Source organism: Parasteatoda tepidariorum, chromosome 6 (assembly GCF_982258835.1).
Source record: "Parasteatoda tepidariorum strain Cologne lab strain chromosome 6, Ptep-v5.0, whole genome shotgun sequence".
NCBI lineage: Eukaryota > Metazoa > Arthropoda > Arachnida > Araneae > Theridiidae > Parasteatoda > Parasteatoda tepidariorum.
In genome coordinates this window covers 105881329-105894194 of record NC_141760.1, presented here as the reverse complement: position 1 = coordinate 105894194, position 12866 = coordinate 105881329, and the positions used below count along the sequence as shown (strand labels likewise).

Genomic DNA, 12866 nt, shown 5'->3' with positions numbered 1-12866 from the left:
ACTTTAAACCTCTTAAAGATCCTATTAGCTTTAATAATCGTTTGGGCATTTACCACATTCCTCCTCAGTGTGACTTTGGACAAGCTTGACGCGCTTTAAAGTTTAGGCTTAAGAAACACGATAAATATGCCAGTTATCAAGAATACGAGAAGTCATCAATTGCGGCACATTGTTGTAATCTTGGACATAAATTCAATTTCAGCAATGCCAAAATTATTTCCTTATCAGCTCATCTTGACGCCTTGGAATCTTTTTATATATTCACATGAATGCTGATTCCTTTCGACATGAGTTCCTCACCACCTCTCCAAAGCGTTTACCATGATTTGTTCCTCTCGACTACTGCAGTTTTTCTAGATTAGTTTCTCACCTTTATTTGTTTATTTTTCGTTGGCAACTGTGCGTTTAATATTTCAAATCACTTTAGTTTCTTTTCTTTCTTATCTGGCAAGTCTTGAAAATGGAAGCTTATTTTTGAGCGCTTGAAACATGGAATTTGTTGTTTCCTATTTATATATTTCTGAAATGAATGAAGTTTTAATCTGGTAATTCTAATTTCTTTTGCCAAACAAACCAATGAAATAAGAGTTAAAATAATGAAAGGTATAAATTTTTGTGCGATTTTTTCAAAAAGGTATTTTTTTACGTAGTTTGTAAAGTATGTAATAAAAACTACTTATAAATAAATATTAACATCTTATACGTGAAATATAAATCACAAGTTCCACTGTCTACCTGATGAACATAATATTTTTTTTAAAATACGATTTTTGAAAAAAAAATTTGACCGAAAAAATACATTATAAGAAAGTTAAAAAAAATCTTAAAATTTATTTGTGAACAAAAATTATTTTCCCAATCTAATACACACTTTAATATTTTAATTTATGTTGATTTAATGTTTACATTCAAAGTGTTTTAATAGAATGTGTAAACTACAAATAGAAAAAAGAACTCATTTGTTCAATCTCTAATTTTCTTTATTTCGTTGTTCGGGAAAAAAAATGCCATTTTGGTTCCAAAAAAAAAATACCAGTTTAATATATTTCATATTGAAAAGCATTTAAGTGAATGTTTTTCAATCGTTTTTAAATCAGCCCTCCTGCTACTACTTGATTAGAATAAAAATAAAATAATATGAATGATCATTCATTGGTCAAGCGGGATGATGATTCCCCCCCCCCCCAGAGCATCTATTATCACCCTTCCTTCAAAGTAGATATTTCAGTTGAGAACTAACCAGTCAAAGAACTAACCAACTGAATTAACCAGCGGTTTCTAAATGAGTACATTGAAATTATATTTGTGATGAAACATTATAGTATTTTATTTTATATTTTATTAAATTCAATACCAATATAAAGAGCTAGGGTGCACCAACCAGTGAAGGAACACTACCCAGTGAAGGAACATTTCATATATATTGATTAAAAATAAGAATTTCATTTTAAGATTGATTGGTAACAATATCTTACTGCCAAACAATAGGAAGTCATCTAGCGATGTTTTGGATTACCTGGGCAAATAAACTTCTCTGGAAAAATTTTTGAATTTGTTATTATCTCTGCAACACCTTGTTCCTTTGAAAAAAAAATTAAGTGTTCCTTTGCTGGGTGTTCATTCACTGGTAAGAGCTGTTCCTTCACTTGGTCTTCTTTCTATTTGTTATTTGAACCTCCAAAACTTTAAAACTATATTATGTAAGCTCTCTGCAATTTTTTTTTTACACAATTTGCAATTTAGTAACAAATATGTTTAACTAAAATTACGAATTTTGAAATTAATATGATTTTTTAAAAGGCAAGCAAAGCTTAAGTGTTCCTTCACTGGTTAGTTTACCCTACTTGTCTCAATTCTTTTTGAAAAGACAATTGAACCCAATAAGTTTACAATGAGTTCACTTAATTTGATTTCCTTTACATTGTTCTTAAAATTAAACATCGATTAGGAACTCGTGTTGGATAAATTTACAGTTTGTTTTTTTTCTTTCTAATTTCGTACAATCCGAAACAAAATGAAAAAATGCGGAAATGCAGCACGCTTCTTCCATAAAATTAATCATTTCCTGTTTCCTACAAGATTAAAGCATAGACCAAATGTTATGTATTATCTAAACTTTGAAGCAGATTACACATGCTTTAAAAATGCATCTTTAAAGTTTCGTTTTCAAAAATTTAAAACGAAAACACGCAGACTTAAAAAGAAGAAAGAGAGAAAAATAGTAATTTTAAGAATACGTTTGAGGCAGTAATTTCAGATTTGGCGACAGAATCTAGTGCAGCTTTAAAAAATAGTTTATACGGCAAATATAGTATAGTGAAACCTCTTGGGAGCGATTACTCTCTGTTCCACAGAAGAGGTTAAGAGAGGTTGGTGGAGGTTAATAGAGGTTGGTCGCTCTTAAGGGATACCTCCATCAACTTCAAAATACTATCAAAGGTACATGCTTTTTCGTAAAAGATTTTAATTTTACTCGGAGTCATTTTCTTGTTGCGGTAAATGCCACTTGTGTTGGGGTCCTTTAAACCAGATCGATGAATAAAATTTTGCGTCAATAAAAATGACCTTTACTGATATAATCATGTGCAAAAAATATAATTATGAATTATAGAGTCATGGTGGCTCAGAGGATAGAGCGATAGCCTTCGAATGAGGTGAACCGGGTTCGAATCTCAGTGATGGCAAGTCGAGACGAATTTCGCATCCGGTTTTCACCGATCACAGTGCTGACGGAGTGCTCAGATGTAGAGGCATCATGGGTTATAGTCCCCTTGCCGTTAAGCTAACCATGGGAGGTTTTTGTGGTTTTCCTCTCCATGTAACGCAAATGCGGATTAGTCCCATCAAAAACTCTTCCACGAAGGCAAATTTCTCCCAATACGTGATCCAGGAGTTCCCTTGTCTTCTGTATTGGGTTCAAAATTACAAAGCTACGGATTTGAATATTAGTAGTCGTAAACTTAAAAAATGGTCTCGGCTGTTCAACTACTGAACTGTTCAATTATAGAACTGTTTTTAATAAATAAACAATTACACTTTCTGTTTAAGTTTGCATTTTTTTTATGATAAAAATGAGTTAACTTAAAAATAAGATGAGCTTTGGTTGTTTGAGATGCTTAGTTTTTTTCTAAAATAACTTTTAACTTAAACTTTCAGCTCTAAAAATAAATATTTGATAGCATCGTCTCTAGAGCACTCTGACAGCAACATGAGTTTATCGATCTCTTTTAGAGATTCTCAAAAAGAGCTCTCTAAATAAGAGCCACTCACAAATATTTTGAATACATTTAAATCTACTTATTTGTTTTGTTAGTATTTTTTGTTTTGATATTTCTTTGAGTTTCCCTATTTGACTTTTTTTTTTGCATTTGGTGCGATGGTTTTCCTTGCCGTTGGGAGAGGTTTTAATGGTCTTTCTTAAAGGTTTTCTTTAACACAAATTCTATGGAAAAATTTCCATTCCTCCCGAAAACGGTTGTAAATAGAGGAGGTCGCTACACAGAGGTGGTCTTTCTTGGAGGTTTCACTATACAACATAATATGTCACATAATAAATTTTTTTTACTATTTTAGTAATTTAGATAAGTTTTTTTTTTGTTTTTTCATCCTTTTTTTACGATATATGATAAGATTCATTAAAATGTCATACTTATTAATAAAAATAATAAAATGCAAATGCAGTGCATTTTCGATGTAAAAAAAAAGTGGCAATTGGCTGACAAATTTTGTAATTGCTATAGCTACCATTTAGTTGACGGTTATATTTCTGTACTGTGATCTGTCCCGCCAACTACGATTGCCAAGGTACCAAACAGATTTTAAACTTGCAAATTAGAAAAAAAACATGCAGATATTTGCCCGAAGTTTTATTCTGCCACAGATCACGATACTGAAATCTCCCCTAGTTTACCAGCGTCAACCGTTAATTTTGTTCTATAATTACAAAGTCTACAATGCTAATTTATTGATATTTTAGGTAGAATTGACAAATTCCAAATTTTTGAATTAACCCTTTTTTAACCAAAATAAATATTACTGCAATCTATTTGTTATCCATTCCTCTACCTTTCATTTAAAATACCTCAATAAAAAAATGGCTTATTTCATCTTCCCACAAAAGGAAATACTCTTAGCAAGGTCTTAGTTCAGAGAACTTAATAAAAGTGACCTCATATTTTGAAATGATAAAATCTCGAGTATGAAACGGAAATAAATACATTTTTAGGTAGGAAAAAACCCCAGAAATTAGTTTCTGGCTTTAGAATAAAGATTTAAGAGTGATCTTAAGGTGATTAAAAAGCCCACAAACTTTCGAAAACAGCCGAATCCCCCATATTGTAGCCTCTTCTTAATACAGATGATGGTAAAATATAACGCTATTAAAGAAAGCGGTGGGTGATATAGCGTGATCGCAATACAGACAAAAACGAATCGAAACAGGAACTACAAGATTTTTCCTTTCCAACCTACCTGACCCACCCACTCCTGTTCTTTATTTCCTTTTATTGTCAGGAAATAAAACAAACAAATTTAAGAAAAGTAGTTGACATTCAATATAAATCCTTAACCAAAATGAATTGTTTTCAAAAATTGAACTAAATAAGCACAATAATTGGAGAATATAGGTTTTGAAACGTATATGGTATTGCTAAGGTGCAGAAATCACTAGATTGTCTAGATCAGTGTTTTCTGAACTTTTTTCTCTCGTAGACCCCTTGCCATGTTTTTCGGTTTTGGGTTTGGCTTACCTGATATTGATTTTTTGTAAATTCATTAATTTCAAATGTATTATTGACAGTTGGTATAGTGCTACTCACTGTGAAAGATTAAAATGTCTAACTGTAGTGAAGTGTAGTGTGAAAAACTTAAGAAAAAACACATGTTAATTTTATACATTTACTAATTAAATTTAAACTAATTTAAATTAAACTAATTTAATTTAATTAATATGCTAATGGAATAAAATAGTGCACTATAAAACCCATACCCAGTTACTAATATTATAATTGTGGAAATAAGTTTGCATACAAAATCGTAGTAGTGTATTGTCGGTCTGCTTATTACGTTTTTACGTAAAAACTAAGCATCAAATCTCCGTGATCTTGCGCGCAGAAAAAATTGGAGGTCTAGCTAGCTAAAGAGTTGATACAGGCTAGGCTACAATTTAACGCGGAAAAATACTTTTTTGGTACAAAATAAAATCTTACACGCAGAGAAAATAAAAACGTATGCGGTCGGAGCTACAGGCAACTGCTAGTTTATACACTGCTGGACAATTGCTAAGGACGGATAACACTATCATCCATAGCAACCACAAAATGAAAGGAAGCAAAATGTGTGAAAATTAGAATAAGTGCGGGATAGTAAGAAGAGGTATGCGTATGCAAATTTTTTTCCCACGTCTGTTCATCACGTGATAGCGCTGATAAGAGCTTGAAAGGTTTTGACGCGTGTGGAGAGTTGTTATTTCAAGTCAAAGTTTTACAGGAAAGATTTAGTTGACGAACTTGAAATTTTCAGCATGCCAACGATACATTGATGAAGTTCTACTTCCTCATGTTCGTCTTTTCCGTGGTGCTGTCAGTGGTAAATTTGTTTTTATGGACGACAACGCAACATGTCACCTAACACTCGCTGTTCAGGATTGTCTAGACAGCGAGGGTATTCAACTCCTCGTATGGCCATCACGTTCTCCAGATCTAAACCCCATTGAAAACGTTTGGGATGCTTTGGGGAGGCAACTTGCTGGTCGAAACTATCCTTCGACAAACAAGAACACCCTCATCCGTGCACTGACAGAGGAATGGGATAAATTGCCTCAACAGCTGCTGGATAATGTTGTGCAAAGTATGATACGACGTGTAGAATGTTGCATCACACTCCACGATGGACATATCCCGTACTGACACCTTTTTTCAAGTTGCCTGCTGACATTTAGATGCATTGTTCCATTTTTCCGTACGCAGCATCAAATGAACATTTTTTTTCTTTCACATGTTTCATAGCTTTTGTATACTTTCCAGAACAATGAATATTCTTTATTCTAATGTCTGAACAGTGTGGCAACTGTATTTTATCCTACTAGGCCTCATGTCTCGCTTAATGTTATGCTACATTGCAATTTGTGATCCGTCCTTAGCAATTGTCCAGTAGTGCAATACTTCAGTTTCGTATTTCAAAAAATAATCCTAATAACTTAACTTTCGATAAAAATTTTTGCTGCATAGCTACTTTTATAAATTATGTAGAATGTGGATAGATATATGTCCTTATATTATTAAGTAGTATAATGTAAGTAAATAAGTACTATCAGTGTATGTTGATTATTTCATTCATGAAATGCCAAAATTAAAAGTCACGACCTGCTTATATGAGATCCACTATCGCTAACCCCCATTTTTATTTCATGAATCCCCAATTTTTTTTCACTGGACATGTACCCCTTGCAGGCTGTTGTCGACCCTGGGGGTCGATATAGACTACTTTGGGAATCAAGATAAATTTCACAACAACCTGGATTAACCGTTAAAGTGCCAAAAATTGTTTTATTTTTCAAATTGCCAAGGAAATCTGTTAATTATCTACCATAGATAAGCTGCACCTATTCGATGCACCATCTAGGTACTTGTTAAAGTGAAACTAAAATCTTAGTTGGAACAATAGCAGCATTTTTGTATACTTAAATTGACATATTATTTTCCGATATCTGAAGAATTAAGTTAATACAGTCACACGATCGACATATTAGTTAATAGAATCAATTATAAAATAATTGAAATACTATAATGCATAGAATCAAACGGTGTGAAATATTATTGCAATTAACATAATGTCGTTTATTCATTTTTGGATATCGAAAAAAATCATTTTAAAACAGTAAAAAAATAAAGACATTTAGCAGAGAAAATGAATGAACTTTAACGATACGAAACCCTTATACTACCTACACTGTAAAAAGAATCTGTTAAATATACAAAAAAAAAAACTGTCAGCTGGAATGCCAGTACAGAGCTGTTTATTTCACAGAAAAAATACTGTTATTTAAAAACCGACATTGGATTTTTTGAGCAGATAAGTACTGTTATTTCAAACTAACTCCGTTATTTAACAAAAAAAAAAAAAAAAACTGTTATTTCAATAACAAAAAAAAATCTATAAAATAATTTTATCAGCAATGTGGCAATCATATTCTATTGTAAAAACGTTTAAAGCTATATTGGCATACCCTCATAAAAATGTCTGGTAATTTAACCAACCAAAAATTATACATAAAGACAGTTAATAATCAGGTAGAGTATCAATTCGACAATTAAGTCGAATTGCAGTTTTATTTACATGATATTTAAAACCATGAAATAATTTTTGAAAAATAAGAGCGAGTATAGAAAAAAATTGCAGAAGAATTTAGAAGAATATAAAAATTCTCCAGAAGAATATAGAGTTATATTTCAGTGCAGGTAAAATGGACCACCCTTGTTAATCCACAGGTAACATATACTTTAATAGTTTCTGAACTATAGCGGTAACATAATGGGGACATTATAATGCTCTTAGCTTTCCATTCATTGTAAACCACTTTATTTAACCCTCTGGAGCAAATGGAACGCAGGTAACCCTCTTATATACAGGGTGGTCCTAAAATATATGTCAAAAATGTAAAGGTAGGTAGAGGGGACATAAATAAGCATATTTCGGATAGGAGTGTGTGTGCGGTAATGACACATTAAAGCACTAGCTTGTGAAACAGTACGAATCAAAGGAAACTGAAAAGACAAGTAAAGACAGAAGAAAATAAAAATTTATCAACAGTTTACAAGAGGTGCTCGAAAGAGTAGCCACCAACATCGATACAAGATTCACAGCGATGGCGCGTGGATCGGCGTACATTTGAAAAGACGTTAGGCATGCCGAGCACATGTAAAGCAGCAAGAGACAAGCGGGCAACAACATCTTCTTGATGGGACTCTCGTACACCAGGCTTTTAATATGACCCCAAAAGAAAAAATCCAAGCAGGTTAAATCAGGAGAAAGCGGTGGCCAGGGAACTGGACCACCCCGTCCTATCCAATGCTGGCAGTAGACAGCGTCCAGGTGATTTCTGACGCTTCTTGTACGTCCTCTGAGCAGCTAATTAATTTCCTTGTGCAGCCCCGTACATGAAATGCACGTCGGCAAGCTCCACATTGGTGAAACGATGCATGCTGTTTGAGATCCGTGCGGGAATCCAGCTAGCAAACGCTTTTATGCGCCGCAGTCATCAGCTCTCCCTACCGGCTCAAGGCGGCATTACCGCACACACAATCCTATACGAAATATGCTTATTTAAGTCCTCTCTACCTACCTTCACATTTTTGACATATATTTTAGGACCCCCCTGTACATGTATTTCCGACTATCTAATTACAAGAAAAAACATATTTCGGTATTTTTGAAATATAAAAACAGTCTAATAGTTGCAAAAAAAAATCTGTTAGATTATTGAAATTATATTTTGTATTGAAATGAAAAATAAAAAGTAGTTTGAATTTTTTTATACACTTTCAAAAATTAACTGATAGTTGACTTTGTAAAGTAAAGAAATTTCAATGATAAATAATTGTTTTTCTTTGACGCCCACTCAATAGCGAATGAGTTTGAATTATATGATAGTGACTTAGTGATTCAGCTAGTGATTTAAAAACTTTAATGATTCAGTCAGATTTTTAGTTAATCATTTATAAAATATTTAGAGAGAGATTTTATAAGATATCTTATAAGTGCTTCATATTTACTTTGGCATTAGATTAATTTGTTATTTAATAATTTTATTCGTGTGTTTTTATTGAGTAAAAAATTCAGTTATTAATTTAGAGATATAATTTATGATTAAAATTCAATTTGCTAACCAATTAATCGAAGTCACCAAATAACATTTTAGACAGCAATATATATTATTAATTACTAATCACTTCGTTGATCAGCATTTATATGATAGCAGAATAACTTATAATTTTAAATTAATTATCCCAAGAAACTGAAGCAGTAAGATATAACTCATATTAAAAAACTTCATTCGCTTCAAAAATATACAAATAAGAAATAACACTCGACACATTTTAAGCGCTCGAAAATTGGAGGCTATTTTTAAGCCTTGACGGACGTGAATGAGAAGAAACAAAAGTGATTTGAAACATAAAACACAGAGGTACCAACGAAAAATGAGCCTGGTCGGTAGGGCGCTGGGCCCAAGTCCAAGAGGTCGTGGGTTCGATCCTAGCCGGCCGAAGACTTCCCGTGTAGTAAATGGTGACTGATGCACGTTAAATCTGTCGAGTCTCAAAGTCCTCCATGTTCCCGCAACAAATCATTACCTCTGGGGGTACTGATCCAGGAGTCTCCTTGTCTTCTGGATTGGTTCGAAATTACAAGGCTACGGAGTTGAACATTAGTAGTCGTAAACCCATTAAATTGTGTCGGCTGTGCAACGACGGTTATAAAATAAAATAAAATAAAGGTGAGAGAGCCGCTTTCGCTTTCCAATGAGGTGAACCGAGTTAGAATCCCAGCAATGGGTGTTCGACATGAATTCCGCATTCGGCTTGCACCGATCACAATGCTGACGTAAAACATCCTCAGTGGTAGACGGATCATGGGTTAGAGTCCTCTTGTCGTCAGGCTAACCGTGGGAAGTTTTCATGGCTTCTCTCTTCATGTAACGCAAATGCGGGTTAGTTCCATTAAAAAGTCCTCAAAGAAAGAAAATCTCTCCCAATACTTGATCCAGGAGCTCTTCCGGATTGGGTTCAAAATTATAAGGATACGGAGTTGATCATTAATAGTCGTAAAACCAAAGAATTGGATCGGCTGTTCAACGACAGTTATAAAATATAAAAAAAAGGTGAGAAACAAAACTAGAAAAACTTCAGTAGTCGAGAGAGAATATAAAAAAACAATGCATTTCAGGAAACAGGGAAATGTATTTGTTCTGTTCTGTTTTCCATGTATATTTTTATTCTCTCTCGGCTTCTGAGGTTCTTACAGTTTTATTTTCGATTTTTCGTTGGCACTTTTATGTATTATAATTCCAATCACTTCTGCTCCTTCTCAATAACGGTCATGCAAGCGTTGAAAATGAGAGCCTATTTTCGAACGCTTGAAACATGTCGACTATTATTTCCAATCTGCATATTTTGAAAGAATTGAAGTTTTTTTTTTAAAATCAAGTATCTTCCAATCTGTTTGAAATAAGTAAACCTCCTTGTCAAAGAAGAGGTTTCTTAAATCTATGAACTTGAATGACACTTAATGATGCTGGCATTGAACTTCAATGCCGAAGTGAAATCACTTTTGTTCTAGAAAGAAGTCACCAAAGAAGTACCCACGGATGACACAGATATCTCGGAGGAGGAAAAGTAATTGATGTCCCACGCTTTCTTTCACAACCTCGATACTTCTCTTTTACATCCTTTTTATTTGGAGTAAATGACCATTTACATGAGTTTTTCATCATCTTCAAAACTAGGGGATTTTGGAGTACTGTGGGGATGGGTCATAAGTATTTAATACTCATACACCTATTACGCCCAGTATGCTCACAAAATAATGTAAGGTGTTTTGAGTTCCATATCACGTGTGAACTGGTGTAAAAAAATGGAGTGCATGATCTGCAAAGTAGGTAGTTAAATAAAATAAATAAATAAAATGGTACCAAATTATACGGTAGGGGAAAACTATGGCGTTCCAAGCAAGATATACCTTAACAAAAACTTTCGACTGGCGGTCACATTATTGAGCCGCATTTATTAAAAAAAAAAATAAAATAAAATAAAATAAAATAAAATAAAATAAAATAAAATAAAATAAAAAAAAAAATAAAAATAAAAAAATAAATAAAATAAAATAAAATAAAATGAAATAAAATAAAATAAAATAAAATAAAATAAAAAATAAAAAATAAAAATAAAATAAAATAAAATAAAATAAATGAACAAGAAAACAAAATAAAAAATTTAAAACAAAATCAACAAAAAAGTTGTGTCTTATTACTATCACTGGTTACCCGTTGGTCAAATGTTTTTTCTTTCTGGATTGACTCCGTTCAACGCCACATTTCAAATCATGGGTAGCAAAAACTGTCTCCATTGATGTTTGTCGTCGGATTGATTTTCATATCCTGCCTATGTACGTGTTTCAAGACATCACAAAATACTTTTCCTTCTTCAGCATTCATATTTATAGTAAAATCATCGTCAAACCAGTCATTATACGTTAACAATAAAAAGAATATAAAAATACTTTAAATTATTATTATGTAAATACATTAAAAATGGCTGCTAGTGATAATAAAAAGAAAAACAGCAGTGGTCGCCATAGCAACGCATGCAATGACGACGCATGCGCACTGTTTACTATTACTCTTGAACACAGTTGAAAAGTGTGTGGACGCCATCAAATCCAAAACAAGACCCATTTTGCCGATTTGATGTTGAAGAAACATTCGTGTGTGCGATACCTTGCTAATTTTGAGAAACTTCTTGTTTTCGATACCACAGAAGGTAAATAATACATTATATGCAGATAGGGTGATGCATAATTGCAACCAATAGATCGCAAAATAGTTTTTAAGTGAAAAAACAAAAAGGCATCAAAATGTATTGAATCACTAGTAATAAAGGTGGGATTATGAGCACGAAAACCACTTTGATTGAATGATGAAATTTGAAAAAGTTCGCCTTTCAACAAATCTCCATTTCCTCCCGCAATCAATCAGGTTTTGGTGTTGTCAATCTTATCTTTCTCAGTAGTGATTCGTTAGAGTTTGATATCGTTTTTGTTTTTTACCCTAAATTAAATATTAATTTGCGATTCCTAATTTTTTTCCATTTCAATTCTGATATAAATTCTAAAAACATTTATCATAAGCCGTTGTTACAGAACACCCTGTATAACAAAATATGCATAGAGATTAAAAAATAACCAATCTATGTATTATCATTGCTGATTGCAGTAAAATACATTTTAAAGGGTATGAATATGGAGAAATTTTAAAGAGTTGAGGTGTCACATGTACACGTAACAATTTACTCTTTTTACTTAAATCTGATCTTTTAATTTTTTTAAACCTTTATTTTCTTCCTTTTTTTACATAACAGTTTAATTTTATTTCATGTGAAATTTTAAAAGTAATTTTATTAAATTAGGGTTGTGCTTTCTCGATTTAAACATATAATTTTCTTAAAACATCTTGTCTGGCAAAATTTCACTTTTCTTTTCGTAATGTATATTAACTTTCTGTTCGCCCTTCCTCGCTGGTCAACGTGGTCATTGCACTTCCTGTGGAGAGAAATACCCCTATATATCCACCTTTCTTTTTACTTCATTTTTTAAGGGGGGTTTACTTAACTAATCCCTATCATCTGATTTTCAAGCTCTCCTCGCTTTAAATTTAATTGGCTAACCCTTTTCTGGGTCTAGACCAGTTAACGATTTTTTTAAGATGCTGTAACACATTCTTATTCTTTCTCGAACTTTCTGCCTTGTTACACCAATGGGTGTCTGCTTTCTTTCTTCGAGATGCGAACTTTGGTCCGTCTCGAGGGAATTAATTCTTTCTCCCACATCCTACTTTACTTAGTCACACCTTACTTTACTATTTTACTTCAAATATTAATGTAAAATCTTCAAAATCTTTATATCAACCCTTTTATATCTGTGAACTTTCTTTGAAAATCATAATTTTTTCTAATTTAACCGTTTTTTTTTTGCATTTATCTTATCACCCTTTAAATTTCTTTCTTTTGTATTTTTTTTTCTTGTAATGTATCACCTTTGAATGCGAAACCTTTATAAGATTTCAAAACTACGGTGAAATCTTTGCAGCGAAAACA

General features: G+C 32.6%; 1 protein-coding gene across 4 annotated transcripts in view; it reads right to left on the bottom strand.

The window, feature by feature from the left end:
- LOC107456259 (dual oxidase maturation factor 2) overlaps window positions 1-12866 on the bottom strand; it is a 296093-nt gene that overhangs the window by 18834 nt on the left and 264393 nt on the right. The window lies entirely within an intron of this gene.